Genomic DNA, 26,620 nt, shown 5'->3' with positions numbered 1-26,620 from the left:
CTCCTTCTCTTCCTTCCTTCCTTCATCTTTTTGAGACAGGGTCTGAACTCTCAGAGATCTGCCTGCCTCTGCCTCTCAAGTGCTGGGATTAAAGGTGTGCGCTACCATACCTGGCAACTTGGCATTTTTTCAATGGGTTTTGGAGTTCAAATTAAGGTCTTCATGCTTACAAGGCAGGCAATTTGTCTGAATTATTTCCCAGGCCTCCCTTTTTTTTTTAAATTAAAAAAGCATATTCATCAAAGTTCATTAACATTTTTATTTTATAACTTGACTTTAATATTTTCTCTGTCTTACTTTTCCTCTTCATGTAGTAAAAAGTTTTAAAATATATAGTGTATATTATGCCTAACATTAAGATGAAATAATTACTACAGGTAAGCAGTTTAACATCTCTATCATTACCTTTGTGCAAGGTAAGGGCATCTAAAATCCACTCTCAGTAACCTTCTACTATGCCAAACAAACAATGTCATTAACTATGGTGGTTCTTGTGCTGTATGTTAGATCTCTAGGTTTATCCATCCTGTAGGACTGCAGGTCCGAACCCTTTGGTCGCATCTCCCTTTCCTCTCCCTGCTTCCCTTTCTTTGCTAAGCATCTTTCTATGTCTTCATATTGTTTTGAAGATGCCACATATACATGAGATTGTGTAGTATTTTTCTCTCTGATTGGCTCATTTCATTTATCATACTGTTTTATCCCTATTGGTGCACATGGCACGACCTTTTTTTTTTTTTTTAAGCTAAATAATATTCCTTACATAGAATATCTTTTTGACTTTCCATGTGACTCTCCCTTACTCACTCAATAAACCAATTTTCTTGTCCTATGTACACCACTGACTTCTTTTTGTATGCTCTCTTCTCATGGAATTATTTAGCCCTGTGCAATACTTAACTCATCAGAAAACGCATGGGAAGACAAATGACTTCTTAATGAGGAGGCCACAAAAAGCAAAGAATTTTATCACAGCAGTAGTTATTTTCCTTTTCAATGATTTCTGTCATAAGGCAGCAAATATTTTCTTTTAAAACATTTGTTTTGACTCTTGGTCTCTGCTAGACTTCATGCAATCTTTTAAGCAAACTTTGCTTAAGATACAGATGAAAAGAAAAAAAAAAATCATAAAAATGGATTTGATGCTCAATGAATTTAATTTGACAAAGCACATTTTCAGGTAAAGAAAGGGAGCAAAGAATCCACAGTTCCAAAAATTGCACAATCTCTACACATTTTCAAAATTGGATTGATTTGACTGTTTCTGTTCCCCTTTGTCTCTCTTGTATCTGTCCCCCACCTCCACCTCTGCAGGGTCCGTCTTCCTCCTCATCTCCCCGTCTCTCTCATGGCTCTGGTATCTCTGACTCTGGCTTTTCTGTGTCTTTGTCTCTGTCTCTGTCCCTCACCACAATACTGCTGGGAGCTAGAAGGTACTCATAAAATCTGCCCTTTGCCTCCTTTGCAGCTACATCATAGTAATAGTTTTCATTATTTTCATTGTTTCATTATCAATTAAGAGATTAAGAAAAGGACTAAACAAAGACCTTGTCAAGATGTAAATTATATTAGGCCACATCTCTGGTTATGTATCAAGTGGTCATGCAACAACTGAGGATTCATTTCCTATGTGTTCCCACAGGACTATCTGCTGTAGCTGTGACAGAGTGGGACAAGTTAGCAACTTAAACACGACACGAATTTTAAGGTGTTTTATAGAAACTTAGCTTTGTGTTCTGGGTGATACAAATGCTACAGTTTTTCACCACAGGGCCCATGGTGTTGCTACATATATTAAATAGCCTTCTGACATACATTTTACATATAATAAAATGTCTTCTAGAATGATAATCCCATGCTTTTCTGATGAATTAAATAATACACAGGGGTAAATAATTCCATGAGAAAGCAAACACACAGGGGCCGGGGAGATGACTCAGTTTACACAGTCCTGGCTCTGAAAGCATGAAGTCTGGATCCCTGGAGCTTGCTGGCCAGCTAGCTCAATTAGTAGCTTGCTCAATTAGTGAGCTTCAGACTCAGTGGAAGACCCTGCCCCAAAAATCTAATAGGGGAGTGATGGAGATACGTAACATCGTGTACCTCTGGCCTCCACATGCACTGGCACACATGAACACATACACACATATTCACCACACACACATACATCCAAAACAAAAAAAAAGAATTAAGAAAGCAAACACACATAATGGAGCCAATAATGGACATAGGACTAGGCAAAACTTCCCAAACCAGGTGCCAGCCCAATGTGATGACTACACTGAACAGCACCATGTGCTATGAGGTCACACATCACAGAGCCTCAAGGACCTTAGAAAAATTAATGGGCTTTGGCTTTAACACACTCATTTTTTGTAAGAGTTCACTGAACCCTCAGTGTTTACACCTCTAATCCACCAGTGAGGCAGAATAAAAGGGCTCGATGCTCTTTCAATATTTTCCAAACCACCTGAAATCCCACCGGGGACTATGAGATGAAAACATCTTCCCAGTGCCAAGGGTTTCTAAGTCCTCACCTAACAGTAACATTTATTCATGTTTTATAAATGGCAAAATTGAAAGAAAAATGATTTCTTAGATGAGAAAAACAAAGTGATGACATTCTAGTAGAAATGAGGGTGTCAAAGCACCTACTTTATACATTCAGAATTCATCTACTATACAGCAGACATCACTCCCTCTGGGGAGCTAGGCTTCTCTGCTGTCCTGAGAGAGTTCTATGCCTAGTAGTTGAAACAAACATAAAATCATAGAGTGGTTTGAAACTAGATGGAATGCTACACAGCCTGTCATAAAACTCATGTGACAAGAACACAAATCACCCATGTCACTCAATTTTATCAAAGGCAACTGGCCACTGCTCTGTCATTCTGAATGTGGATTCTTAGACATCACCATCCTCAGCTTAAATACACTTCATGAAGAAAAGAGGAAAGGGGGAGGCAATTCTCACATACTAGGCTTAAAGAGACTGTTCGTAGTTTTTACCTAACAGTTATTCTGAGACAAACTTCAAAAGAAAAAGGAACTGTAACTCATAGAAACATGCAGAATCAGCTACATCTTCAGTATACTTAGCAAAGTGCCTCAGCAGTACAATTTAAATACAAACAAGTTAGGAAATCCAAAGGTCAGGCAGGGGATGCTTGAAATCAGTAAGTGCTATTGATCCCAATTCTGGTACTTTTCTTTTTCTGAAGTTGCTTTGAACAATTTTATATTTCTGTCACATACTTCATGAAAAGTTCCCTGAGCTGTAAATGCTGAGCAGTCGGCAAAGCTTACCTTCACTTTTAATATCACAGTCCACGCTCACTCCATTCACGCACTGTGCGAGGCATTATCCTGAGAGATAAACAGTCCCATCATTTCAACCTGGTGCGCCTGCAAATATGGTGCTAGGAAGCAGCCAGCAAGCAGTGTGTCTGAACAAATCACACGTCCTGTAATTGCTGCTTAGCTCTAATTACTATGGAGGAGAGTGTTTGCAACTCGATTCCAGGGAGAGGGCAGGCTACCTTCTGACGACATCCAACCAAATATATCCTAAAAGACTGACAAGTTACTTTCTTTCTTGTTATTTCTCTCAGCAGCTCTGCTGTGCTCAGGAACCACCACTGTACTATGACAAATTAAATCAGATACCTGCCTCTCCCTCCCATCAAAACAGCCAAAGCTCTCAAAATATCTATGTATCATAACAATTTGGAATTCTGAGTATTACTTAGATTTCAGGAGGTTGTTATTTTTTTTGCTAAGTGGATAGCCAGATCTAAATTTAAATTTGCTTTTTATTTCAAAGCAGAACCTGTCTCCCAAATTAACCTTATTTGTATTCTGTCAGTAAAGAACAGTTTATTTGCATGCTATTTGCATGAAGAAAAGTCTTCTTTCCTATGGAATTTCAGATTTTAAGCAAAGAGTCAGAGCATAGAATTATAAAAGAATAAAGCCAATGACAATTTGATGTTGACAACATTAGTAGTGATATTTATGTATCTCAAATGAAAAGTCCAATTTCAGTTCTATGGGGAATTATGGTGAAATGAGCAGTTCTATAGGCTTGGAAGTAAGTGACACAGTACTCACTCCCAGCTATAATTAATTCTACTCTCCATCTAGTGGCGTTTGACTTTGCAATCAGAATAAGTCTGGTGATGTATCCATGTTACACGGTGTGGCTGTGGCTGTGGAGCTGTTGGCCAATTGTCACTGATACCCATGAGCTCCCTTAGAGGATACTTGCTGATATTTGCACTTACAGCACAGCCAACACTTCAGATGTACAGAATGAATCACACTTCCACAGAGTCTGGAACTTGGCATATCTACTTATGTTAGATTTGCACAGTAACAACTGGCAAAAGGTAAACCTAATACAGTAATGATGATGCAGAGTTCAAAATGGTAATTATAAAATCAGCTCTTAGAAATGGTACATTTCTCCAGGCCCAATTAGCTCAGCTATAAATAATAGTAAAAAAGCACTTTAAATGGGACACAGTAGGGTAGCTCCATACTTATTTCCCCTAAATAACAGCTGTATATGTCTTACATATATTTAGTTTTTTGGTGATAAAAAAATACTCATGCTGTGATTTTTGCCTTTTTGTTAAATTAAACTCCCTTAGCAAACCTGTATTCAGTTAGAGATTGCATTGGCACTTCCTTCCAAGTATTCTTTCACAGAGTTAAAATAGTCTGTGCCTGATTCTTGAAGTGTTTTTCAGGGTCTGCAATAGTAGTACATCATCAGAATATCTATGCTTCTACATATATACTCAATTTCAGTAGGTGTTTGTCAAGTGTGAGTTCAGACCAGCTATATCAGCATCTCCTGAGAATGTATATGATGTCTACATCCCCAGACCCTATCCCAGGCCTCTGGGGGTGGAACAGTGCATGCATGTTTGTTTTTTTTTTTTAATTGAATTTTTTTGTATTTATCTTGGAGGGCAATCAACAGCTACCTAATTTGACTAAATGCCCACTCAAAGGGAGTAAATTCAAGTGTGGAAATATAAACATCACCTAATACACATGGCTGGAGTGGCCATAGATCTTAAAGAAAACTCCAAGACTGTCACATCGCTAGACTAATGTGATTTTTTTATTATGTGCAAAATATGTATCCTTATATTTGCAATGCCTGTTTTGACAAGTCCCATTCCCAGGTGACTTGAGGCATGCAGAATCTCTACACTGGTGGGGTGCCTGCATGTTCAAGAGCAGTGGGCAAAGAGTATAAAGAATGCTCACATCTCCGTCAGGGAGAGCATGGGTAAGATAAAGGCTCTGCAGAGATGTGCTTGTAAGTGGTCATGTAAAGGATGGAAAGAGCTTGGATGGATGAGCAGTAACCACTCACTCCTAGACTGTCTTAAACATCTTGCTTTAATCATTCCAATCTTTAAAAAATATTAAAATAATTTTTTGAGATTTCATATATGAGTGCCACACTTGCATTGTTTCAACTGCTCCCTCTCCTCCCTCCAACTCTTCCCATGTCTCCTTCCACTTCCTCTCCATTTCATGAGCTCTTCTTTGATTATTGTTAATATATACATATAGTTTATATATATATATATATATAATGGTACACAGACACAGACACACATATGTCACCTACTGCATTCATTTAGTTGTGCTTGTGTGTACATGTGTTTAGGGCTGACCACTGGGGAGTGGATAACTTATCAGGGAGACCATCCCTGGGAAAACTGATTCTCACTCCCTCAGCAATCACTGACTGCCTGTAAATATTTTTTGCCTAGATATAAGGCCTTGTGAAATTTTCCCATTCACACTGGCGTGTCAGCTGCTGTCATCATTGTACAAATCTTGTTTAAGTGACCATATTATGGAGATCCCATAGGTATAGCTTTCTTGTAATGTCTACAAGATGCTATCTAGCAACAAGCACGTTGGTCCTTTGGCTTATACAGTCTTTCTGCTGTCTCTTCCACAATGTTCCCCGGGCCTTGGGTGTAGGGGGTTGCATTGTACATGTATCAGCTGAAGTTGGGCACTCTATGATCATTTATTCTGTGCAACTTGACCAGTTGTGGAACTTTATAATAGTCTTTATCCATTGCAAAAATGTTTCTTTGACAAATCAGGTGAGAGCTACACTTATCTGTGGATAAAAGGGTATTCAGAATATAGTAAGAAATTATGTTGGTTTAGGAAATTGGGATTAGTAGGTTCTCCTCTAGAATCTATGACCTTTCCAGTTACAGATATTGGGTTAAGTTTGCAATACAAGCCATAAATTCCCTCCTTCCTATTGAGTGGGTTTTAAGTCTAATTAGATAGCTACTGATTACTCCCAAGATAAAAGTGTCACTATTGCACCATTAGAGATATTTTGCTGGGTTGGTCATTGTTGTGGTTCACAAGCTTAATAGCTGGGCAGTACTATTGATTGTTTTTCTCCCTTGGCAGTTTGCATAGCATAGACAGCATCTTCAACAAATGGTGCTGGAAAACTGGATGTCCACATATTGAAGAATGAAGTTAGTTACATATCTATCACTTTGCACAAAATAAACTACAAATGGATCAAGTACCTCTATGTAAAACCTAGAATACTGAAACTTTTAGAAAAAGCATAGCCAGTAACTCACAAGATACAGGTACAGGAAAGGAGTTTTCTGAATTAGACTCCATTTGGTCAGGAATTAAGACCAGCAATGAACAAATGGGACCATTAAACTAAATCCCAGCACTTGGGAGGCAGAGGCAGGAGGATCTCTGTGAGTTCAAGGCCAGCTTGGTCTATATAGTGAATTCCAGGACAGCTGGGGCTACAGGGAGACCTTGTCCCAAAAAAACCAAAAAAAAAAAAAAAAATCCCAAAACCAAAAAACAAAAAACCCTAAAAAGCTTCTGCATAGCAAAGGAAACAACAGTTGAGTGAAGAGGAAGCACACAGAGTGGGAGAGAATCTTTGCCAGCTATACATCTGATAGAGGATTAATACCCAAAGAACTCAGAAAAAAAAGAATCAAGAAAACAAATGACTCATGTGTTAAGGATCTAAACAGTTTTCAAAAGAAGAAATAAAAATAGCTAATAAATTTTCTTTTAATTTTTAAAATTTTATTATTTTTATTTTATGTGTATGAGTATATTGCCTGCATGTGTGTAAGTGCACCCGTGTCATGCAATGCCCATGGAGGTCAGAAGAAGGCACTGGATTCCCTGGAACTGGAGTTTACAGATGGTTGATAGCCACCAAGTGGGTGCAGGGAGTTGAACTTAGGTTATTTGCAAGAGGAATCAATGCTCTTAACTGCTGAGCCATCTCTCCACCCCCCAAAATAACTAATAAATATTTTAAAAAGTGTTCAACATTCTTAGCAATTAGGGAAATGCAAATTGTACCTACTTTAAGATTTCATCTTAACCCAGTCAGAATGGCTAACAGCAAGAAAATTGAGAACAAATGCTGGTGGGGATCCCATTCTCCTTCTGGCCATGGGCACAGGCGTGCTTCTGCTCTTGGCACTTCAGACCTCTGGACTACCCTCTTGGCCCAGATCCACCCACTGCGTCCTGATCCTTTGTATACAGACTAACCCAATTCTTCAGGCTAGTTTCCCAGAACTTTCACAGCCTGCCCCCACCCCCAACTTGCCTTTTCACACCTGAGACCAGCCTTCTTCTCTGGCTGTCCCCAAACCAAACTTGCCTGGAATTCCTGAGACCAGTCTCCTACTCTGACTACCTGAGATCACCTGAATCCTACCTCCACTTAGCAAGTCTCCCAAATTGTACTGTGCCTGCCTCATCCAACTTGGGCCTCGGGGGAACTCTTGAGCAGCTGGACTAAAGCCATCCGGCCCCTCCAATATAAAATCAAAAGAGAGAATCTGAAGCCTAGACCAATGAGCTTTTCATACACAATAAGAAAACAACAAAGGCACATCACAAATAGAAACAGAAACAGACTTAAACTCAACAAAGGAAAGCTTGAGTCTCACACAAGAATCAGAAACAACAAAAGAAATCCACATGCCAAAGACACAACAAAAAATAACACGAAAAACCCAAATAATATATCCCCATCAAGCACCAACAGTCCTATAGAGGAGTACAGTGAGAACCCCCTAGAGACAACACAGGACACAAAATTTAAAAGAACAATTATAAACATGATAAAATAATTCAATAAATTTAAAGAACACACAAAGAAATCAAAGAACTGAAAGAAGATAGGGATAAACTTCTGCATGAATTCATGAAAGAGAAACACTGATGAATACTCAGGTTGAAATGAAAAAGGAAGTGAAACACCCAATAAGCCAATTAGAAATGACAGGAGAAATCCTCACCAATAGAATGAATGAAATGGAAAACAGAATATCAAGACTCAAAGATAAAATTGAAGAACTGGACCACTCAAGCAAAGATTAAACAGGAATGAATATGCAGAAAATGTGGGACACCATGGAAAGACCAAATTTATGAATCATAGGCATAGAAGAAGGAGAAGAAATCTCAGGATAATGGCATGAACCAGATCTTCAGCAGGACTGTAGAAGATTTCCCAAAATTAAAGAAAGACATGCCCATACAAATACAAGAAGCACATAGAACAGCAAATAGACAGAACCAGAAAAGAAACTCCCCACAGCATATCATAGTAAGAACACTAAACGTACAGAACAGAGAGAATACTGAAAACTACAAAAGAAAAAACACAGGTCACATATAAAGGAAAACCCATCAGCATTATAGCTGAATTTTCAGTGCAAATGATGAAAGTCAGAAGAGCATGGACCAAAGTATTCCCAGTTCTAAATGACCACAGATGACAACCCAGAATACTTGACCCAGCAAAAATGTCTATTATAGTGGAAGGGAAAGAAAAATCTTCTATGGCATAAATAGGCTGAAAGAATTCATGTCTACAAAACCAGCTTTTCAGAGAGTTCTTGAAGCAATACAAAGGGCTGAAGAAAGGCACAACTATACCCAAGGGGTAACAGAGAGAAACTGAATGAAGGTAGAACTGTGGAAACGCACAGCTATACCAAGAATGTGAACAGAAATCAAAATGACAGGAATCAATACACATCTTTCAATAACAACTTTAAATATCAATGAACTGAATTCCCCAGTTAAAAGACACAGGCTAGTTGAATGGATTAAGAAACAAAATCCATCTTTTTTTTTTTTTTTTTTTCTGCAAAAAACCCATCTCACCTTCAAGGATAGGCACTACCTTAAGGTGAAAGGATAGAAAAACATATTCCAAGAAAATGGTGCTAAGAGAAAAGCAAGAGTTACAATTCTAATATCTGACAAAATAGACTTCAAACTAAAACTAATCAGAAGAGATAAAGAGGACCACTTCATTCTGATCAAAGGAACAAATGACCAGTAAGATATCACAATCTTGAACATATATGCACCAAACTCTGGTGCACCACACCTCATAAAAACCAATATTATAGGACTTTAAAATACAGATTAATCCCAACTTACTAATAGTGGGGGACTTTAATACCCCACTGCCTCCATTAGACAGGTCAATGGGACAAAGAATAAACACAAAGACATCTGAATTAAACAATACCATACATCAAATGGACCTAAAAGACATCTACTGAATATTCTACCCAAGCACCAAAGCATATAGTTTCTATTCAGTGCCCCATGGAACTTTCTCCAAAATCAAACACATACTGGGGCACAAAACAAGCATCAACAAATACACAAAAATTGGATTTTTAAAAAACTAAAAGCAGATGTTCCATATGATCCAGTGATACCACTTCTTGGCATATACCCAAAGGACTTGCTATTCTGTCATAGAGATCCTTGCTCAGTCATGTTCATTGCTTCTTTTTTCACAATAGTTAAGAAACTGAAACTAATGAATGGGTGAGGAAAATGTGTTAACCATACACAGTGGAGTTCTATTCAGCTGTAAAGAAAAATGAAATCATCAAAATTTCAGGCTAACTGATGGATCTGGAAAACACTATACTAATTGAGGTAATGGAGACCTAGAAAGACAAACACTGCATGTTCTCTCTTGTTTGTGGATCCCAGCTCTTTTGATGTGCATATGTAACCTTCAATAACTACAGAGGCCAGGAAACTAGAAAGGGGGCCTGTTGGGAGGGTAGGGGGAGAAGGAGCTCTAGAGAAGGAAGTAGTAAGACACAGGTGCTATCAAAAGGAAATGGGAAAAATGGGGGAGATTTTTGTTGGTAATGGGAAATGGAGGGAAAGAGAGGAGAGATGGATTTTAAGGATGTCTGAAAAATCCATTATTTTATAAGCTTATCTTAAAATATGTATATAATATATGTTTGAGCCTGTGTATAGCCAAAAGCTATTTTACAAAACTCCCAGTGCCAAGTGTCAAGGTAGTTCAAGAGACTTCCAGGACCACATAGGCAATAGCCATAGCCCTTGGTTTTCTCTCAGAACTTGAAGGTAAGGCCCTATTGCTAAAGACACTACACACTTTGGACATAGAACTTAGAGAAATTGCACTGGAAACCATTTAATTCTTAAAGAAAACTTACTCCATTTCTATAGCTGTGGTCTAACTCTCCTTTCTCTTAACTTTGAACTCCTTTTAGAGTAGCCTATACTTCTGTTTTCTCCAGCTTAATAAAATAGGGTTTAAAAACTTTTAATGAGTCCTTCTTGACTGTTCTACCACCATTCAAATGCAATCTCACATCTAAATTGCCTCTTTCCTGGATTTCAACCACCTCTTAGACCTCTCCCACCAGTATCACATTGGTACCTCACTTCCACATTATACAGAATGAAGTAGTTACCTCAGCCTCCCGACCCAGATGCTCTCCTCTCTTCCCAAAGACCTCAGTGTCTTTTTACTGCCTAGCACCATGAGTTTCACATTTATACTGCTGGAAAACCTGATGCTCTCTTTGACTTCTCCCTCTTTCTACATCTTGAACCAGGTTAGTAATCTTTATGACATCTGTCTCCTTTCATAATCATTACCATTATCTTTACTGAGATACACATTAGCTGCTCCCTGGTACTATAGAAGCATTTGAGTCCCTTAAGGGAAAGCTATCCCCTTCCTCCCTACCTCCAATCAAGAGAATAGAATCTACTGCTGGCCTGGGTGGAGACCTAAGAGTCCAAGCTAACCAAATTTAAGAGTTAATCCAGTTGTGCTGGTCAGTCACCTGGCTAACAGATCACCCAGGAAGGTGGGTTCAACTAACACTACATTAAGAGATGGGAGGAAAAAAATGATCCCTCTAATGAGATAATATATGCTTCCTTCCCAGAATCCCTGCTCTCTAAGAAGTTTCTACAGGGCTTCCAGGAGGCTCATTTAGGCCCTGTTGCCTGTCTTCCAAAGTCCTGACTTGGAAAGCTGGAACTTTTCCTTTCTCTTTTCTGTCTCTTTCTGCCAAATGCTGGACAAGGTATGAATGAATTGTTGAAGATTTTTTTTTTTTTTTTTTTTTTTTTTTTTTTTTTGGTATTTTGGGCTTTTTCATTCTTTCTCTGAAGGTACTTTACCCTTTTGCCGTGTGACTGCTCAATGAACCTCTATGGCTAAATAAAAAAGGTTATGACTTTCTTCTTCTTTCTTCCTCTTGTCCATCTCCTTCGGGCAGCTGCTGAAATTTACAGCTTGCCTGGCCTGTGGTTTTTCTGTCAAACTAATACAAGTGTTCATGAACTTCTTTCTGAGTTCGTTCTGAAATTCTTTTATTAAGGAGACTAAGAACCCTGAGAAGGGACCCTCAACTTTGTATCCCAGATAGGATTCCCTAAAATTTCTAGAAACACTAACACAATGCTTAACCATTGTAGGGCCCATAGGAGTCACCAGAGTTCTTAAGAATAGTCTGAATCAGTCATTTTCCTATTCAAGTGTTTTCCATGGCTTTCCTCAGTGAGTTATCGACTGAAATTCAACACACCTGTTCAAATCTCTACTCTGCTATTTACTAATTGAATATTTCATGAATTCCTTTCCTTTTAAGCCCTAATTCTCTCTGCTAATGAGTAGGAATAAAATAATAATCATATCTCCTAAGAAGACCTGAAGGAAAAAATGCTCCAAATTCTTATGACAGTGCCTAAAACATGGACGGATTCAGTCACCATCATCAGCTTTGCTCGACCCATCACCATAGAATGCATTTCCATTGGATTCAGTTCACATCTGCTGCCATCCTCAAACTTAACAGAACTGTTTACTCCCTAATATTTAATAAAATCTGTTAAGCATAATTCTCCCTCAAGGGCAAGGCTGATTTACTTATTTGTTTGTTTTCCTCCTGTCTCTGGTCCCTTAGGCATTACCAGATACTTGGCCAAAGCCCCAGGACGTTCACTGCACGAAGTCCCAGTTGCTTCTAGGACAGGTATACCTTCTCAGTTCTATCACTTTGTTCACGTCATGCCTCCCAGGATGCACTTTCCTTTTTGCTTTCTTTCAGATCCTTTCTGTTTAAAGTATCATTTTCGATGCCATTTATTATAGGGAGGGTTTTCTTTACTCTCAGAAGAAAGTATCTTGCTTTCTTCTTAACCTAAAATGCATTTCATTTCCATGTTTATTATAGTACTTAGGTATTGGTTTATTGGTTTGTGTGTTACTATGCTGATGTCTTCTTCCCTAGGGAATTGTAAGCTCTCTTGCGTTAGAGACTAGGCTTGGTTTACTGATGTTTGCTTAATGTCTTACAGAGAAAGTGCTCAATGAATGAATGAATGAATGAGTGACTGAGTTGAAAAGAATAATATTTACTTTTTTATTAAGAGAACCCTGCTCTTATATACTAGCTGATTAATGTATTTCCCCCCCCTTGATAATCGTGAACACCTTTAAGAGAGGAGTGTTAGAATGACAGAATCAAAAGAACTTCTTACAAATGGAGTCCATTCTTTATTTTTCCTTTTGAGACAGGTTCTTATGTATCCCAGGGTGGCTTCGAACTCACTCCATGGCTGAGAATGACTTTGAAATTGATCCTCCTATCCCCATCTCCCAAGTGCTGGGATTATAACTGGTTTATGTGGTCCTGGGGATTGAACAAAGGACTTCCTGTAGGTTAGATAAACACTCTACCGGCTAAGCTATATCTTCAGCCTGCCGTTTTTTTTTTTTTTAAATTTTTATTTTTTGAGACAGTGTCTCTTTGTAGCTCCCCCCCTGCCCCCCGACCTGGAACTTGCTATGTAGACCAGGCTGGCTTTCATCTCACAGAGATCTACCTGCCTCTGCCTCCAGAATGCTGAGATTAAAGGTGTGTGCCACCACACCCTGCTTGGTCTTGCTTTCTCAGTCTAGTTTAAAAGTCAGCATTCCAGAACTCAGAAAGAAGTTCATAAATGGCCACTGAATTCCTGGATAAATTCTAGAAACTCTGTTAACCCTCAGGGTAGCTGCATTCAATAGAGTGTTCTCCTAGCCACAGCACCTCAATGCAACATTATCACAATGGGTCTTGAAAAGGAGACAGGAACCCTTGTATTTATGGTCTGTCTCTTCTGTGAAGCACAAAACCATAACTTTTGTTATACTTTAAGAATCACTCAGAGAGCCATAAACAGAAGTCACTTTTCTTGTGCATTCAAGTGCTTACTTTCACTGTGAACATGAATGTGATCTGGTTAAAGAATCAATTTATAATTGTTGATTATAAATTATAAATTAAAAAAATAGAAATATTATAAAATGTTTATGTATTTGAATGTCTGGAAATCAGAAATGGTAGGAATGACTTTTACAAAATGGACAGACTCTGGACTGCTTATAATGCAAACAAGCTCACTGAGCCATGTACTCTTGTGACCTGGGCACCTGACCTTGATCACTTGAACCTCAATTTTCCCTGCATCCAAGATAGCTAATGAATGTGGGTGTGCTTGAGAATCGGCAATGAAAGCGCTGTAAGAAAGTGCATTCTTACTCATGTCTTCACTGAAACAATGAAGACTGAGAAGTATGCTTGACATTATGAGTATGAGATGTTTTAGGCCCAGGGATGAAGGGGCAAGAATGTCTGATAAGGGTGAATCCAAGCTTATACTTTTCCAACTGAAGTACAAGAGAAACAGGTTTTGAATAAAATTATGAGTGAGGCCTGTCTAGGCAGCACAGTTCCAGGAGCTATCTGGAAGAGCGAGTTCCTTCTAAGTTAAGGCCCACCCTAATAACTTACTTTCTAATAATTTGTCTTTTTTACTTACAATGCCAAAGTTTAGCTTCTTTTCTCTTCATTTTGGACTAAGTTTTAGTTGGCAATGGCCTTTGATATTTCAGTTTCAGTTCTTATATCTAAACTCCTGATAAGCACATAATGACCAATGGACAAACTTTTAATTACATCCATAGAGGGGGTCTGTTATTTTAAAGTAACTCTCAAGTGAGTAAATAATCCATTTTTAATGGAAAAATGACCCCATTTCAACACTCTGAATTGTAGTTTTGAATTGTCACAAGTTTGAATACTTAGAGCAGGGAAAACTATAAACAAGTTTCTATGGAAAAAACAGATAATCAGTGTTACTTTTGCTTTTGTCTCACTGAATTAGACATCGTAGACAATGAAAAGTGAGTCTCTAAACAATTAGAGACTAATACAACATGTGAAATTTTGTGAAAGTCACTAGCACAGATAAAACTATTTAGGGCAGAATATATTCTCCAGAAGGGCAGAGACCTTGCTTTCATTCACTTAATGTGTCCTAAGCACCTGAAGGATTGTTTGGACATATTAATGTTAGAAGTTCATCAATCAACTTCTATTGCAGGAGGAGAAACAAAAGTGGGGTGGAATGGCTAGAGAATGCTTCATTGCAAAGGACTTGAGTAAGAGCTTAATACATATGTTTCTTTGATGCTTCCTTTAGTTCCTCACCTACAACCCATTGTTTCTATCTCTCATGTAGAAGGAAATCTTCCAGCTTCTCTCCATGTTACTCCATGGTTTAGCTCCAGACAACACGTGTCTGCACTGCAGTTAATGGCGCTCACTAGGTCTAAGTAGGGTGACTGATGCTCTCCCATGCTTGGTTCCCTACATAGCAGCCAATCAAACTGTTTAAAAATATCAATATGGCCACGTATAGTGGCACAGGCCTTTAATTCTAGTACTTGGAAGATGGAGGCAAGTAGATCTCTGTGTTCAAGGACAGCAAGTCTCAGGTATCCTCCTGTCTCCTCCTCTCCTTCTCTCCAGAGTTGGGATTATAGGTGCACACTGCAATGCCTCACTTTTTACATGGGTCCTGGGGATCTGAACTCAGGTCCTCATACTTGCATTTCAAACATTTACTAGATGAGCTACCTCTCCATTCTCCCTACCCCACCCCAACTCTGCTGTATTTTTAAAACCATCTAACATGTAATTGTGCATCTTTATATATTTGTATCTTAATAGCTATATCTTTTATTTTTTGTCTTAGGACAGGGTCTCACTATGTAACCTTGACTGGCCTAGAATTTGCTATGTAGACCAGGCTGGTCTCAAATTCACCTACTGTCTCTGCCTCATGAGTGCTGGGATAAAAGCATGTGCCATCATTCCCAACTAACAGCTAACTCTCAAACTAACATTTATTAGAGTCTCCTCTCACTGGAGATCTAAGTACTGTATATACATTAATTCAGGCCAATCTTTGAATTATCACACTGTGCTGGATAGCTTCAATTGTCAACTTGACACACCTGGGAAAAGGGAACCTCAGGTGGAGATTTCCCATATTGGATTGGCCTGTGGGCATATCTGTGAGGCATTTTCTTGATGGTTGAGTGATGTGGGAGAGGTCAGCCCACTGTGGGTGGTGCCACACCTAGGCAAGTGGTCCTGGGTTGTGTAAAAAGGCAGGCTGGGCATAGGCCAGGGTAGCAAGCCAGTAAGCAGTATTCTTCCATGGTCTCTGCTTCACTGCCTACCTCCATGTTCCTGCCCTGAGATCCTGCCTCCCTTCCCTTAGTGATGAGCTGTGCATTGAATATGTAAGTTGAAATAAAGTCTTTCCTCATCAAGTTGGTTTTGGTCAGAGTGTTTTTATCAGAGTAATAGAGAAACCAAACTAGAACACACGTGAAGGGAAGAAATAAATACCTTGCAAAGACCACTAGCTAGTAAGAAGCAGAACTGGGGTTGAAACTCACCTAGTTTGGCTCACGTTAACCATTATGCTATACTGCCTTGCTGTCATAAGAAGGCACCATCTTTCCTGCAATATATTATCTCTAGCACTAAATAAAAATAACGTGTCAAATATCAGTTATTCCTAAATATGCATATTTTCTCTCAAATATTCTCAAGGTATGTTTTCCTCATTATTGCTAAATAAAGGTCAGACATTTTAGATTGTGTGGGAAATCATGAGGAAAAAAAATCTAAATCAAATCTCAAGCCACATTGTGCCTTTAATATCACTGTGAAAACAGCATGATTTTCTAGGACACATTGTGAAGTTTGAAGTGATAAGATAGCATATCTTAAAATGACTTGAAACCAAAAATGGTGAGCATATTCCCAACTCACCATAAATGTTTTATTTTGACAGGTTAGGACATGGGGACACAAACCTCATCTTAACATAGAAGGTCTTTAAGTGTTCAAACCACAGTGATTTCTTCACAATATTGTGTGAGGCTGTTTTTCACAAAGAAAGATTACTATTAGTTTATAGTACCAGGACAGAATTCCAAGAAAACTCTGGTTATTCTGTCATTCATATGGGGCTTTCTGTTTATTATTCTCATTTAATAACTCCTTTTCAAAGAGATTAGGGAGTTATCTTATGAAATGTGAATGAGTGAATGAGTCAAGGAGGAGCTGAGTCCAGTGAGCACGTCCGTCTGTGCAACATGACCCCTGCATAATAAATCTTTCCAGAAGTAGGCCTTCTTTTCCAAATGAGGCCTGTCTTCACTTTTCTCACATGGGACTTGGCAAATGTGACATTCTGCATTCGACAGGCCAGTTCTCTGTTCCACTGCTGACAACTGTTTTACACAGTCATTAGCCGGAAACTTTTACTGGGGCACGTAGGGGATCAGAACTTTTGAGTCATGTCCAGCCAAGACAGTCTGTCATCTCTCAGCCCTCTGCCTGCCCTATCCATTGAAACAGTAGCATGTCACTGCTCTAAGACAGCCAAACTCCCAGCACTGGAAAGGGCAAGACTGGTACTCTGGCTTAAGGCAGCTCGTTGTGCACTTTACAAGGAAGAGCAATCTCTGTGTAATTTCTTCTTTTAAAAAGATTTGGGAGCATGGGAAGAAATGGGAAGGAATATAGGGTTTCTTACCACACTGTAGTAGCTTTACAGCAAAACTCTAGTTCAAAGTTTGCATCTACCATTTACCAGTCATTAGACTATGGAGGATTGCTTTAACTTAGACTTCAGTTTCCTTATCAGAAATATCTGCTTTTTCAGGTTTGAAAGGAGGAGATAAAGTGTATCATGCTGTACCTGGTACAGAGTATTGCCTTCGATAACTGTCAATTCTCTGTTTCTATGATCCTAAGAAGGGCCCAGGTGTTTGAAGGTCCAGATTCAGAAAGGCCTCCAACACCCTCAGCAAATTCCATTTTGCTGCATATTAATGTGTTTGATTATGGGGGTGTTGCCACAAACTCTTTTGAGGGTTAATGTAGTATGGTATATGCACTGAATTATCTTTCTAAAATCTGAAAATTTCATAATTCTGAAACATCTAGCCTTAAGTGTTTCAAATAAAGGACTGTGGATCTCTGCCTTCTGTTAAATAACTTAGAAGTTGTTATTTTTAAAATGTGAAATGCTTTTATATTCTAGTTTTTCACTTTGCATATTAAATGATTTTTGAATTATTTTTTGAATCTTTATTCTACTAAAAAACAGATTGTAATAACACCACTCATTCATGTGTCATAAGACAACTCCCTAATCTCTTGGAGTTTCTTTGTCTTTGCTTGGGCTTTATGCTAGGATCCTTAATTTAGGTATCACGGACCACCTAGGAACTGTCTGCAAATATTTGCAGTCATACTCATTTTTTAGAGAGAGAGGAATCATATTTAATCAACTCTCAATGGATCGTGATTCAAAGAGATTAAAAAAAAATCATACCTGGCTCTGAAAAGTTGTAAGCAAACTGAATATCTTTTTGTAAATCAGATTTGATTTTTAATCTACCAGAGGAGACTGTGAGTGAAAGGAGCTCTACAATGAATCTTTCTGTAGGCAGACACGTCTCAGAACTGCATATCTAACCCAGAATATTTCAGCTTTTACAAAAGTTTCAGGTTTTCACGTATCAAATTGAAATTAAAGTACATGGTGATATTTTATGCATAGTAGCTACCTTCCATGCACAATTTATAACTTGGGGGGAGGGTGCTTAGGGGGAGGGCGCTTGGGGGGAGGGTGCTTGGGGGAGGGTGAATGTCAAGAGTTCAAATTCATTGTAAAGCAAAAGGAAGAACTCTATGAAGTCGATTAGTCAGAATTTTAATTATCCCCATTTGCAGATACCTCATTCTAAATGAAGAAACTGAGGTTCTGAGAGGTCATGTGAATTGCACAAGGTCATCACAATAGTTATGGACAATGAGGGGTAAATGGCTGTGAAAATAATGTCAGTGCTTATGAAGATGATGACAGCCCTATGATCGACTGAGCATTTACTTGAGCTAAGCCTCTTACAGACTTTAACCTCTAGTACTTGCCCTACAACTCTGGAAAAAGATTTTATTACCTTTACTCAGCAGATGAAACATTTTGCCCAGGGCTCTAGGGCCAGTAACTCAGAACTCTGCCTTAGCTTGCAATACTGCTCTTAAGAACTATCTGAAATTGCTTCTCGGGACACAATAAGTCAGAGAGTCACAAGATCGTCAGACATATGCAGTTAAAAAGGTTACTCAGGAAGGATACATCTACAGCTTCAAGGTCTGTTCATATATTTGGATAGTGTTTTAAAACATCCAATAGTAGACAGTTCTTGCTAAATCTATACCTTCACAGATTTAATCTAGGAATACAATCTCTAGAACAAATCCAGGACATCTTCTGACTGTAGATACAACCTTTCTGGTCATGCACCTTCCCAATCTGCAGGCCAAAAGAATCTTCCCATATGAAGACTGTGTTTTTCTCCTTCTAGACCACATCCTGGGACTTTATGTGTTCTAAAAGCCCTGAAACCACTTTTTAAAAAATTTTTAATTTTTATGTTTATTTTATGTGTATGCATGTGTTGCCTGCATGTAGGTCAGTGCACCCATGTCGTGCAATGCCTGTGGAGGTCAGAAGAGGCTGTCGGATCCCCTGGGACTGGAGTTATGGACAGTTGTTAGCTGCCATGTGGGTGCTGGGATTCAAACCAGTGTTCTTAACTGCTGAGCCATCTCTCCAGCCCCAAAGCCCTGAAACCACTTTAAGTGCCTGGATAGGGCTATTTTCTAGGTCTCTCCCCTGAGGTGAACAAATAAGGTAGCTGTTTTCAGGAAATGTAGATGGAGCTTGGCCTTGGGACTGCGTATCCTTGTTCTTTGGGTATAGGACATGGGGTACACGGGAGATACTTGTACTTTTATGTTTGAGTACAGAATGTTGAGGCATCTCAGAATTCTAAAATAATACTGGGTCATCTAAAAGAGGTGTGTGTGTGTGTGTGTGTGTGTGTGTGTGTATGTGTGTGTGTGTGTGTTTGAAGCAGGATAAAACATACCTTATTTCTCAGTTCATTGTCTTGGTCTAAAAAATCAAGAACTGAGGATGAGAAAATGGATGAAAGGTAGAATCACAGGACATGGTAAATCATTGGATCTGGGGATGCTCTCTGATGAACTAAAGCAAAGCAGAGAAGAGTCCACCACAGAGAAATAACATGAGGAAGTCAGTTTGGAGGCAAATTCAATTTTTGAGCTTTAATCAGAGTACTACCAAAGTGGGGATTCAGGTTTCTGTCTTTCAGTACTACACATGGGAGACTGAGGGTCAAGACCTGTGTGTTAGACTGTGCTGTTTTCCTTCCCATTCTGTTCTGCCTTTTCTATGCAACCAGGAGGAAAGATAGGTAAATACCCACCATGATAAAGGGAAGTGTTGAATGAGGGAGGCCCTTGTTTATAATTCCTTAGTCACAGATAAAATGTATTCAAAATATTAGCTCTCATAAAAGTCACGAGGTCTATTCAATAAATGACAAAATGTTAGAATTTCAACAATTGCATTTGATTTTCAGGTATATCAAATATTATAGCAAGAATTTGTATTTGGTCAATATTTCAAGAGCCTATTTTCAACTATTTGAAGTTAGCTTATTAATGTTGATCCTTCAAAGGTTAAAAAAACGGTTAGTTTGGCTGATTCATATCCTTCAAAATATATCTTCTCAGACTTTATGCATGTATTTCATAGTACATCCTATCTCACTATATTTGAATTGCAGTCTTTTCTCAATCTCCAAGACTGGCACCAGAAGCAAAAAACATATTGTAGGGATGACTTTTACAAAATGGATATAGTCTGGCCTAAAGACTTTTACCTTACCTCACAACCAAAAAGTTGCTGTTTATAATGTAAACAAACTCACTGAGCCTTGTTCGCCCCTTGAGACCTTGACATAATCTCTCAGGACCCCTCCTTGCTCTTCACCTAAGATTTTGAATGTATGTATGTATGCTTTACATAACAAAGCAGTTTTTCTCATTGCAAACAATGAGAGAAAATTGAGTGTGTCTAGATAGGGCAGATTTTCTGATAAGATAGGGCGGTCCTGATTTCTACTTCCCCATTTCATGCTGGAAGTACATTTTCAGTGAAAGAATGAGCAAAGCCCTGGCTTGGGAGCACAGTTCCAAAGGATACAATGAAAGAATGGATGAGGTGGCTCTTGGGCTTATGAGTGCTAAAGTCAGGCTGTCTCTTTTTTTAAGCATTGCCAAAATGTGGTATAGAAAGGCTGAAAACTAATGGCATTTGTATTTGAATCAAAGTAACAGTACATTCTAAGTTTTCATTTTGTCAGAATAAGCACTAACTATGCTACTAAGCTAGTAGAGACTGGAAAGAAAACACAAATCTTAAAATAAACAATGATTGGGCCTATGTTTCTTGAAAACAAATTTGTCAGAAGTAGAGCCTATCATTTTTCTCATTTTTCTCAATGTTAATCAATATTAGTTTGAATTTTCATTAGACATGTCATATGTGACAGATTTGTTTTTTTTGACAGGGTCTCCTTATAGCTCCAGCTGACCTGGAACTCTCTATGTAGACCAGGCTGGCATCAATCTCACAGAGATCTGCCTGCCTCTTCCTCCAGAATGCTGGGATTAATGTTGTGCACCACCATATCTGGCAACAGTTATTATTTTTTTAACCTAGAACTTTCTAAGTAAAAGCTAAATTTAAGGGAAGTTACTTTTAAACCTTTTCACAATTGCCTTATGTAAAGTTTTGAAGTAAAAAAATAGAAATCAATATTTAGTGGGATAAAAACAAAAAGCAGATGAGAAAGATTTCAAGGGATTTATTAATATTTTAAGCTGGCTCAGAGGAGGAAGGCAAAGGGGCATGTCAGTCATGCCAAGCTTACTCAGAATAATGCTTCTGTGGCTTTGGAGAAAGTTCTTAATTTCTTTACATTTTAGCTCTTTCATGAATAAAAGGAAAAGAACAACAACAACAAAAAACTCTTCAAATGTCATTGAAATGAAGGTTTATAATGAACCCTGACAGTCACCTGGTAAAAAGTCTAGCATTAGTATTAGATCCATCTGATTTCCTCTTTCTATAGAGCTGGGTCCTGTGCAGTAAAAGGGATAGCTTTTAAAATCATTTCTTTACTGCAGTGCTTCCTAAGAATGATAACAAAAATCTCTGTTATCCTTGGAGGAATGAACACATGAAAATCAGCAAAATAAAGATGTTTTAATAAACTTACTGCTTGTATCCAGATTAAGGGGTTTAGGTCCTACATTCCAACTTCATTTTACATGAGTGAATATAACTAAATTCTAATTAAAACAAGGGGGTGTGCAGAATCATACTTCTCTTTGACCAAAATACAGATTAGAACTGATACTAATCAGACATCTGGTACAGTCCTTGCTTGGAACAATAAATGAACTCACAGTGCACCAAGAATGAACTTTTTTCTTTTATCTCTTTCAAAGTTTTACAAGTCTTCTATGTGCTCACGATGAAGTAGAAAGTTCCTGAAAGCAAAATACAACTAAATAGTTGGCTCTTAACAAGGTATTTACCTATTTTATACTCAATAAAGAGTGGAGGTGGCTAAGAAAAAAAAATCTCTGATTAAGTAGTGGTGAAATCTGCTGGGCAAGCCAAAATAATGAATATTGAAATGTCTGCATGATAGTCAAATTAATTATACCTACTAAAAGACCACTAAAAGGCACAGCACCTACAAACCAACTAGATGGAAGCAATACTATGGAAAGTAATATGAAGTCAAACTTGTTCACACATGGCATCAATCATAAACATAACTAAGGATGCAAGGATTCACTACCATCTTCTCGGCGATTCCTGAAAGTGAAGGGTGGGTAGATGGAAGGGAGAGAGGCAGAGTTTTGCTGGAGGAGGGAAGCTCTTGACTTCACTTACTCTCATATTCTTTTCTTCAGAGACTTAATTTTATCCCTACTTCCTGGAGATTTTTCTATCTAGATTCTCCCCCTGAGCTCCCTGATCAAGTTGTTCCTTCCTTTTCTGGTTCTGTGGATGCTGCTGTTGCTTAGGTTTCAATGTTTGTGTTTATGTTCTCTATACTTGAGAGATAGTGAATGATTGTGGGTATACTTGAGAATTAACAAATCAAAAGTACTAAAAGGTAGCACATTCACATTTGTATCCTCATTGAAAATAATGAAAATTGAGAGGAATATTTGACCTTGTGTGTATGAGGTATTTCAGGCCTAATGATGAAAGGATAAAAATATCTGATAGGAAAGGGGGTACCCAACCTTGTAGTTCCCCAAATCAATGCTGGAGAAATGGTTTTGAATAAAATTGTGGGTGAGGCCTGGATCAGCAGTGCAGCTCCAGGAGATATCTGGAGGAACAGGTGCCATTCAAGTTCTATAAAGTTAAGTCAGGCTGTTGGTTCAGATATAAATGTAATGTTGGCCTGGTAATGCCACATCCCCCAGCCAGATGGCTCAGTGGACAAAGTGCTTGCTGTGTAAGCCTGAAATCTGAGTTTGATTCCCGACCCACCTAAAGATGGAAGGAGGGAACCTACTCCACATCTTTTTCCTCTGGTTTCCACATGTATGCTGTGGCACACAAATGCCCTACCATGTCATACACATGCAATGCTAGTAAATAAAAATTAAAAAAAATACTGACACTTGAGCTTAGGGCTCTTACTCTGCTCATAAGAACTCTGCATATCCAGATACCTATGCTATTGCCAACTGGATGCCCTATACCCCTGGCTAAAGCCAAGCTTCTTTGGGCTGAGTTTACTCTGACAGAAAGAAATAACCTATCCTAAAGGAATATCCTGTGATAATAAAAAAATATTTCTAGGGCTGGAGAGATGACTCAGTGGTTAAAGTGCTTGCCATGTAAGTAAAAGGAACTGAGTTCAGATTCTCAGAGTCTATGTAAATGCTGGGTGATGGTGGCTCATCTGTAATTCCAGCTTGAAGGAGAGACAGAAGATCCCTGAAACCAGCTGGCTATGGAAGTAGCCTTATCAGTAAGTACTGGATCTGACTGAGAGACCCTGCCTCAAGAATAGGAGGAAGAGTGATGTGAAAGATTCCCAACATCAACCTCAGGCCCCCACATGCAGTGTACACATGTACACATGAACACGTATGCACACAACTGCATACATATGTATGACCATATACAGGGGAACACACACACACACACACACACACACACACACACACACACCACATACATACACATAAAAAGAAAAAAACACATCTATAAAAGGCAGAGAGACAGTGTATATAAGAAAAACTTTTTTTTACACACACACACACACACACACACACACACACACACACACCACATACATAGACTTAAAAAGAAAAAAAAACTTCTATGAAAGGAAGAGAGCCAGTGTCAATAAGGAAAATCAGACAAGATTTTACAAATCCTCAGTGTATTTTCACATTGTTTCCAATAATCTGATTGCAGATTAAGCTGAACATCTAACTTCAACTGCAGGTGAAGGATGGCCCTTTGTTTGGTCAGAGTTGTTTCACTACTCTTCAAATGCTAGACACAGACTGAACAACAGAGGTAAAAAAAATGATATTTCTTTGGAATTCTCCTGGGCCTACATTTATAGATTCTTTCCAATTGTACAGACCATATGTCCTCTAATGAAGCTCTGTGTAATACCCAACTCTACCCTCTTCACTGAAGAAAGATCCTAGGGAGGAAAGAAAGCAAAAGGGAGGGACGGATTACCACATTTCTCTCCTTACCAAAATTCTGTGGGGAGAATAAGTATAAAAGACATTTTTTTGGTGTTTTTGAGACAGGGTCTCCCTGTAGCCCCAGCTGGCCTGGAACTTGCTATGTAGACCAGGCTGGCCCTGAACTCGCAGAGATTCACCTGTCTCTGTCCCCTGAGTGCTGGGATTATAGGCATGCACCACCAAACCTGATGCCTTTTTTTTTTTTTTTTTTTTTTTTTTTTAATGTGAGGCATTGCAGAACTCTGTCTTCTGGCCATGACTTGGCAGCTATGATAACTTGTATAATCCTCACAAGATTGGGTCTACTCACCACTCCCTTCTGCAAAGAGTAGATGAGGGGTAATCAGGCTCTCACCTGAGATGACAGCTACTCCCTTCCTCCTGTCTCCCCACTCCCTTACCAAGCTTTCTGTAATTCCACCCCAGATACACATGTCTCTGGAGATGTTAGGAGATGGAGTGACAGTGAAAGAAGAAGCCTGGAAAAGCAGTTTCCATCCTAGGATGTTCTCCATGACATGGCTGTGAGAGTTGCTCATTGTTTTCCCAAGGTGGATTTAGCTGGAATCATTTCTTTGGTCTATCATTGCTCTATCTGTTGTATAGTAATAGAATCCCCAGGAAAAGCCATTTAATAAGTACACATGTTTTAAGCCTATATTCTTTACCTAGCGTTGGTGTAAACCCCCACAGGATTTTTAAAAAATTGACATGTTACTAGAGTTTCATTGAATATCTATTAGAATTTCTTCATGGGTTACCCTTTGAAGTTGACACATTACAAATTATACATATTTATGAGGTGCCATGTGATGTTTGGAAGTACGTAGAGTTTATATGATGCTCAAATTAGGGTTACTGTATCCCTTGAAATGTTTGTCAATTTTTTTGTGATAAAAAAGCATTTAAAATCCAATCCAACCTTTTTGAAATAGATAGTTGTGATGGCTAATCCTGGGTGTCAACTTGATTGGATCTGGGATTAACTGAAATGAAGGAGATCTTCTTGATTGGATCATCTAAAGCTGGAAGACACACCCTAAATGTGGGCATTACCTTCTGATGGCAGCCGGTATAAAAGACCAAGGCAGAGGAGACCAAGGCAGAGGAGACCAAGGCAGAGGAGACCAAGGCAGGCTTCTTGCTGCTTGCCTTCTCTCTCGCTGATGAGTTCATCTTGCTGCTGTAGACTGAAGACTAGCTGATCTTGGAATCTGTCAGACCTTCAGCATCAGATTGGGACTAGTGAGACATCCAGCCTTGTGGACTGAGCGACTACAGATTCTCAGCCTCTCCAGTGTGGTGCAGCCATTGTTGGACTACTTGGATGCTATCCTGTGAGCTAAACTGATAAATCTCTCTTTCTCTCTCTCTCTCTCTCTCTCTCTCTCTCTCTCTCTCTCTCTCCATATATATATATATTCATTCTGCCGGTTCTGTTTCTTTAGAGAACCCTGACTAATATAGATTGTGGTACCAGGAGTGGGTCTAGAGAAACAGAATTGAAAGGTTTAATTTCTTTAATGGGCTTGTTGGTATTTGGAGCAGGCTCTCCAACTCAAAGTCTTCAGATAGCATGGAGAACACTGAAAATCCATGGTATAGACTATTTGAAACAATTATGGAGATAGACACATTTGAATCTTCTAACTCACCTTGAAACAATTAGACCCATTTGGATCTCCTAACTCACCTCTTGTGAAGAGCAAGAAATTTAGTGACTCTATACATAAAACATTTGATGGTTTGTGGAAAAATAATGATGCTGGCTGGTTATTTCTAGCATCTCTGGATAAATTGATGAAGATACACAATGAGCTTCATGATAAAATTGTCAAGCTCCATATTCGAATCAACAGTTTAAATGTTTCCAAGTGTGCCCTGGAAGAGAATCTTCTCTCCAGCAGCCAGAGAGCTAAAGCTGCAGAAAATCAAGCTGGAGCCCTTACTATACGTTTGGCTGACCTACAATGCAAATTTAATTCCCAGCCTCGAAGGGTGTCAGTAGTAAAGGTGAGGGCATTGGTAGGAAAAGATAGGAATCCTGACATGTTGGATGGAGATGTTTAGGAGAACCCTGAGAAGGCTGAGGATTTAGAATCCTCAGATGCTGAGGAATTTGATTCACCTGATGAATTAATCTCCCCAACCTCAGCAGG

At 38.8% G+C, this 26,620-nt stretch overlaps 1 protein-coding gene across 6 annotated transcripts in view; it reads right to left on the bottom strand.

Moving 5' to 3' along the window:
• Znf385b (zinc finger protein 385B) overlaps nt 1-26,620 on the bottom strand; it is a 495,209-nt gene that overhangs the window by 116,299 nt on the left and 352,290 nt on the right. The window contains exon 1 of one of the 6 annotated variants that reach the window (XM_008831172.3): nt 3,307-3,470. The exons of the other annotated variants lie outside the window; for them this stretch is intronic. The gene's annotated coding sequence lies outside the window, so the exon portion shown is untranslated. Of the gene's footprint in view, nt 1-3,306; nt 3,471-26,620 lie in introns of those variants that run through there. 6 annotated transcript variants of the gene reach the window in all.

This window comes from Nannospalax galili, unplaced genomic scaffold (genome assembly GCF_000622305.1).
Source record: "Nannospalax galili isolate Female #2095 unplaced genomic scaffold, S.galili_v1.0 scaffold895, whole genome shotgun sequence".
Taxonomy (NCBI): Eukaryota; Metazoa; Chordata; class Mammalia; order Rodentia; family Spalacidae; genus Nannospalax; species Nannospalax galili.
The sequence above is the reverse complement of the archived record's forward strand: the minus strand, read 5'-3'. Positions and strand labels throughout refer to the sequence as shown.